Source organism: Chrysochloris asiatica, unplaced genomic scaffold (assembly GCF_000296735.1).
Source record: "Chrysochloris asiatica unplaced genomic scaffold, ChrAsi1.0 scaffold00007, whole genome shotgun sequence".
NCBI lineage: Eukaryota > Metazoa > Chordata > Mammalia > Afrosoricida > Chrysochloridae > Chrysochloris > Chrysochloris asiatica.
This window is the reverse complement of record NW_006408525.1, coordinates 9,441,245-9,447,320: the sequence shown is the minus strand read 5'-3', so window position 1 is coordinate 9,447,320 and position 6,076 is coordinate 9,441,245. Positions and strand designations below refer to the sequence as shown.

Here is a 6,076-nt window from a genome sequence, read left to right as displayed (position 1 = left end):
ATTAAAGGACTTGGTGTGGCAATGTGAAACCAAGTCTCCAGGAACCTGAGATCAGAACTAGATGGTGCTACCACTGTTGACCACTCTGAAAAGAATTATAGAGTGAGGGGGAAAATGGTGGACAAAATTCAAAATAATAATAATAATGAAAGACCAGGCTTACTGGTGTTATGAAAACTGGTAGAACCCTCTAAGACTACAACTCTTAGACATCCTTCAGACCTGGAACTGAGCTCAGCCCTATGGCTCAACTTTCAGCTAAACAATAGACAGGCCTACAAGGTCAATGCTGTGGGCTAATGTGCCAGACTGCAAAGCTGTTTGAACTGCAAGGTCAGCGGTTCAAGCTCACCAGCTGCTCCTCGGAAACCCTATACAGGGTCGCTATGGGTCGGAACTGACTCAAAGGCACTTAACAACAACAACAACATAAGGTCAATAGGAGTCCTGGTGTGGCTCTGTGGGATAACGCCCTGGACCACAAGGTTGTTTGAACTGCAAAGTTGGTGGTTCAAATTCATCAGCTGCTCCTCAGAAATCCTATATAGGGCCACTATGAGTCAGAATTGACTCAAAGGCATTTAACAATAACAACAACATAAGGTCAGCAATAACACTAGGAAGGTACACCCTCCTTTGAACAATGAACCATAAGAAATCAAAAGGGCAGCATTTAGCCAGAAATAAAACTCAGAAGGCAGGAAGGGTTAAGAAAGAAGGATGAATGAAAATAGTAAACACAGGAATGGTAAAGGGCAAGACTGTTGTTACATTTTGGGAATCGTAATCAATGCCACAAATCAAAACGTATGGTTTGATGAATGGAAAACAAACTTGCTCTGTGAACTTTCACCCAAATCACAATATAAAGTTAGATAAAATTTTATCCTTTCTTGGTTTGTCACTGCTAACTAAATGTTCACCGTTGACTGATTGATTTACAGTGAAGTAACTGTTGTCATGTCAGTTGAGAAATGGTCTAAAAAGGAATCCTTATTTAATTGGATCTGCTGGTAAGGGTTCCTCAAGATGATGAAAGGTTGGAGTACAGTTCTTCTTGTCCACTCCTCAGTGTGGTCTGCCCTGCTTGTCAGGCAAAAGGGTGGTTCTGAGTAGAATGCTCATCAGGGGCTTTCTCATCTGTTGTGGCAACAAGGTTTTGGCAATCTGAGTCAACTCAACAGTGGTCTTAGGAACTTTGGAGGGTCCACCAATGTCCATGACACTCTGGGTGATGCTGACCTTGGTTACTATATGCCAGACAAATGCAGCACTGCCTGACCAGACAACTCCAGGTCCTGATCCACAAGGGATATGGTGGCTCTTATAGTAGGAATTTATATTATTATAATGCCAGGAAGATGCAAAGCACTGACCACTAGGATTTCTACCATGATGAAGAAAATTCCAATTTTGTTTTGAAAAGATCCACAAAAAGGCTTTATTTGAAGGGAGCGAGGACATAATCAAACAAGCCAAATTCCATGTTGTCATCTGACTGTTCTGACTCCTTCTTAGCTTCTGTTGCAAGTGGGGCGGCCTGGCCTTCTGAGCCTGGAGCGAAAGGGCAACCAAAACACCTCCAGCAGGCACGCTGGCAAGCTTGCCAATACTCTGGACAATAACGTCTTCCATGTTTTCCCTGATTAGCTCACCTTGTTGAGCTGGTTGGCGTTGGCCTGGATGCCCACGCTGTCCAGAATCTTCTTGATGTCCTTGGCACTGGGGGAGGAATTTCCTATGAGGGAGGCCAGCAGATAGGAGGTGATGTAGCACATCTGCATGTGACTTTGATGTCAGGGAGAAAAAGTGAAACATCCAATTGTTGAGAAGATTTGCCTCATGGAAAGAGCGCTTGGAGACCTAAAATTATGTATTCCATAAGACAAATTTGGAAACCTAATTACCAGAAAGAGTCCATGTGGAGATCATGAATAAAGAACAGGGAAACTACAAGTCTCTACCTGGGTTTAACACAGATAGTTATTGGAAATCTTGGGAAAAAAGAGAAATCTAAATTTTTACAAGCTTGGCTGATGGCGAAAATTACAAGTAAAATTCAGTATTTAGAAGATAAAGCAAATTCAAAATGAAGACACTACAAAGAAAACAGTGCTGAGAACACATCAGAAGAGTGGAGAGCAGCTGCAAGCAACACCTACAGAGGCCTTGGAGCCAAACTGCAACATTAAGAAGAGCACACATCTGCTCTCAGAAGAAATGCAGAAATGGAAAGAAAGAGTGAGCAAACTTATTAAAAAGAGGAAAGCCTTAGAAATCTCAAAAGTGCCTATGGAGCACATTCTTAATCTGAAAAAAAGTCAGAGCAAAGCCCCAGGTGCACATTGTCGGAAAGGTGTGCAGCTGGCCTGCTGCTCTTAGGCAAAATCTGATTGGTGAGAATGTGGAACTAGATGCAGCAGAGATAGACAAGGGAGCTCTCTTAGGACACAGATCCAGGGCAGTGTTGAATTATGTAGCTGCATTAAACAATTATATACAAACTCTCCAAGAGCAGAGAAAGGTAAGCCAGACATTAACAGAAGCCAAAATCATCATTACACTGAAAAATATCAAATCACTGAAAACCAAGAAAGCTAACCTCCCACAGTTAGAGTGGGAGAAGACAGGCTAACCTCCCACAGTTAGAGTGGGAGAAGACAGGGTCACTGGGCCAAGCTCTGCTACTCCCTGTGGCCTCTAGTCGTCAGAACTCAGAAGATGAAGGAGAGCTCCCAGGAGGAAGTTCATGACAAGGGAGATCCCAGTGATCCTCATCTTCACTCAAGAATTTTCCTAACCCAGCTCCATTCTCCACTGGCAACAAAACATACCGCAATATCAACTAGTAGATTTCCTCCTGTGTCCATGTTACCAGCAATGATAGGTCTATCACCTTGGGAGTCAATACACCTTTCATTAAATCTACTTTGGGTATTTAAGAACAACAGCAAGATATTTTGTTTCCATCAAACTTTGAAAAAATTGTCCTTTTAGTTATGATCCTATTAGGAATTATACAGGATAATATAATTATAAATTTGATAGATTATCATTTTATATTAAAATATTAATAGTAGATTTATAATATTTTAGAACTGTAGGTCCTATGCATGAGTATTATAAGTTAGTTGATTGTATTTTATCATATATAACTCCCAGAATTTCTTCAGACTTTTTCATTCATTTTTCTGATTGTTCTAACATACCAATACTGAGAGATTTATCTTCACACTGACTGATCGAGGCTTCCATTCCTTCAAATATATTCATTTGCCTTTTCAATGCATTGTCCATTTCTGAGATCTTAGTATTAATCTTCTGGATTTCTCATCACATGTTTTGTAGCTGCATTCAGAATTTGCATTTATTTTGTCTGTCTATTCTTATAGTGTTTTCCTGAATTATTCTAGTTTTTATTCTGAGTTTTCCTTGATCTTTCTATCAATCTTTTGAAAGTACTAGATATCATTCTTTTTCAGTTAGTTCCATTACCTTTTCATCCTCAGAAACATTTTCTGGCTCAGTATCTTGGTCATTTCCCTGAGCCATTCTCACTTGTTTTGTCCTGTGAGCTAATTAGTCTGTTGTCTCCAGGGCATTGTGGGGTTGTTGGATTTGTATTTAATTGATGATTGTATGTTGGTGTGTTCTTAGGCTTTCACAAACTGTCTCCTGAGAGTGTTGTTGGAGAATGGAAGCGTGTTCACAGTTCTTATTTGTGCACCTCAGTTTAGGGTAGGTTTGGCTGGTGTTGGCGGATGTCTACCATTGATCAGGTGGTATAGGAGCTGATACTGGCTCTTGCCCAGTGGGTGAAGTTGCAGAGAGTACAGTTGTTGCTGGGATGTATGGGCACAGTGCTGTCTCCTGTTGAGTGGGAAAGAGAAGCACCACCCTACCCCCCCACACAAAATAAAACAAGAGAATAAACAAACAAGTAACAAACAATAAAAAGATAAAATATTAAAGGAGAAAAAATAAATAACATATAGGAGAAAGAAAAATAATAATACAATAAATATAGAGACAAAGGAGTTGTGTTGTGGCTCTGCGGGTTAATGTGCGCGACTGTAAGATTGGTTTGAAGCACAATGTTGGCGATTCAAGCTCACCAGCTGCTCCTCGGAAACCCTATATAGGGTCGCTATGAGTTAGAACTGACTTGACTGCATTTAACAACAACATAGAGACAGAAGAGGGGCAGGGAAATGGAGCAATAGAGAGAAAATAAAAGGAAGAAAATTTTTTTTTAACTAAGAAAAACTAAAAATGGAAGAGGGACAGGAAAAGGAGCCATAGAAGAGAAAAATAAAGAGAAGAAATTAAAAAAAAAAACAACAGAAAAAGTAGGGAGAGGGAAGATAAAAGAGAAACTAGTAAAGAAAGTATAAAAGAGAAATGAGAAACAGAAGGAAGGAAGGAAAAACGAAAGCAGAGATAGAAAGGATAAAATTCAAGGGAGTGGAAAGAGAAGAAGGAGGAGAAAGAGTAAAAAAAAAGCAATGAAACAAGAAAAGTAAAAAAACAAAAAAAGAAAAGTAACAACAAAAGCAAAAAAAACAATGTAGCTATTGGAGAGGAAAAAATTCTGGGGAGTTCCAGCAACCTAAGGAACTTGGGAGGTAGGTGTGGGAGGGATGTGTTCCTGGTCCTCCTAAGTGGAGTTCCTCTCAGCCTCAGTGTATCAGGGCACTCAATCCAGACGTAGTTCTTAGAGACCCTTGATGGGTCTCAGTGTCAATTAGGACCACAGGATAGCCTGGGACATGGTGACTGGTTAAATGCTGGTCTGATGACACTACAGGTTCTATAGGTCTAGAGCACCAAAGCAGGCCACCAAATCGGCCCCCTCCCCACACTGTGGTGGCTTGGAACTCCTGGAGAGCAGCATCTGTGCTGGGGGGTGGATGATGGTGGGAGCTGGCTACAACTCTGGTCACCAGGGGCTCATGGGGAAAAAGAAGGAATTACACATTTCCCGTGTAAATCTTCTCTGCCAGACCACAGTCGGTGCCAGAGCTGTTCACAAGATGATCGAGATGATCGCACCAAATCTGAGGTGTCTTCACCACTCTGTCTTCCTCTCTCACCATCCCTGCTGAGCTGCTCCTCCCAGCATGCACTTAGTCCACTTTTCTAAACTTTCCTCTGAAGTTCAGGGTTCCAGGATTTTCATCTGTGTCTTTGATTTTTGATCTCTCTTATCATTGTTGTAGAGGCTCCATGTAGTGTATCTGCCTTGTTTTCTATCTTGCTGGAAGTCTAATATTTTATTATGTATTTTTAGGTAGTTTCATTAGACTGTTTTTGTTGGCATGAACTAAAATTAATTCCAGAACAGAGTACATAGGGTTTGCTATTTATCATGATCTGTTAGCATTGAGTGTAATAACAGTTTAAAACTACCATTCATCCATCAGTTTGTCATACTGTGGAGGTGGGTGTTGCTGTGATTCTGAAAGCTGTGCACAGATATTGTGAGTACCAGCAGGGTCATCCATGGTAGAAAGGTTTCAGTGGCACTTCCAGACTAAGAGAGACAAGGAAGGAGACGTGACCACTTCTGCATAGTGAGCCACTGAAAACCTTATGGATAGCTAAGGAACATTATCTGATATAGTGCACAATATAAACCCCTCAGGTTGGAAGGCACTCAAAATACAACTATGTAAGACTGCCTTCTTAAACTAGTTGTTGTTGTTGTTAGGTGCCATCACCTCAGTACTGACCCATAGTGACCTTATGCAAAGCAGAACAAAACACTGCCCGATTCTGGGCCAACCTCACTATTGTTGTCACAGTTGGGTCCATCAATGCTGCCACTTGGCCAATCCATCTCGTTGGGGGTCTGCCTCTTTTTCTCTGACCTTCCACCTTAACAAACATGATATCCTTCTCAAGCAACTGGGCTCTCCTGACAATATGTCCGTAGTGTAAGAGATGAAGTTTGGCCATCATGGCCTCCAAGGAGCATGCACTTCTTTCAACACAGATCTGCACTTCTTCCAACACAGATCTGTTGGTTCTTTTGGCAGCCCATGGCACTTTCAATATTCTCCTCCAACACCATAAC

The 6,076-nt window shown here is 41.2% G+C and overlaps 1 pseudogene; it reads right to left on the bottom strand.

Moving 5' to 3' along the window:
* Positions 1-1,441: 1,441 nt before the first annotated feature.
* LOC102841395 lies at positions 1,442-1,778 on the bottom strand (annotated as a pseudogene).
* Between the last annotated feature and the right edge of the window lie 4,298 nt (positions 1,779-6,076).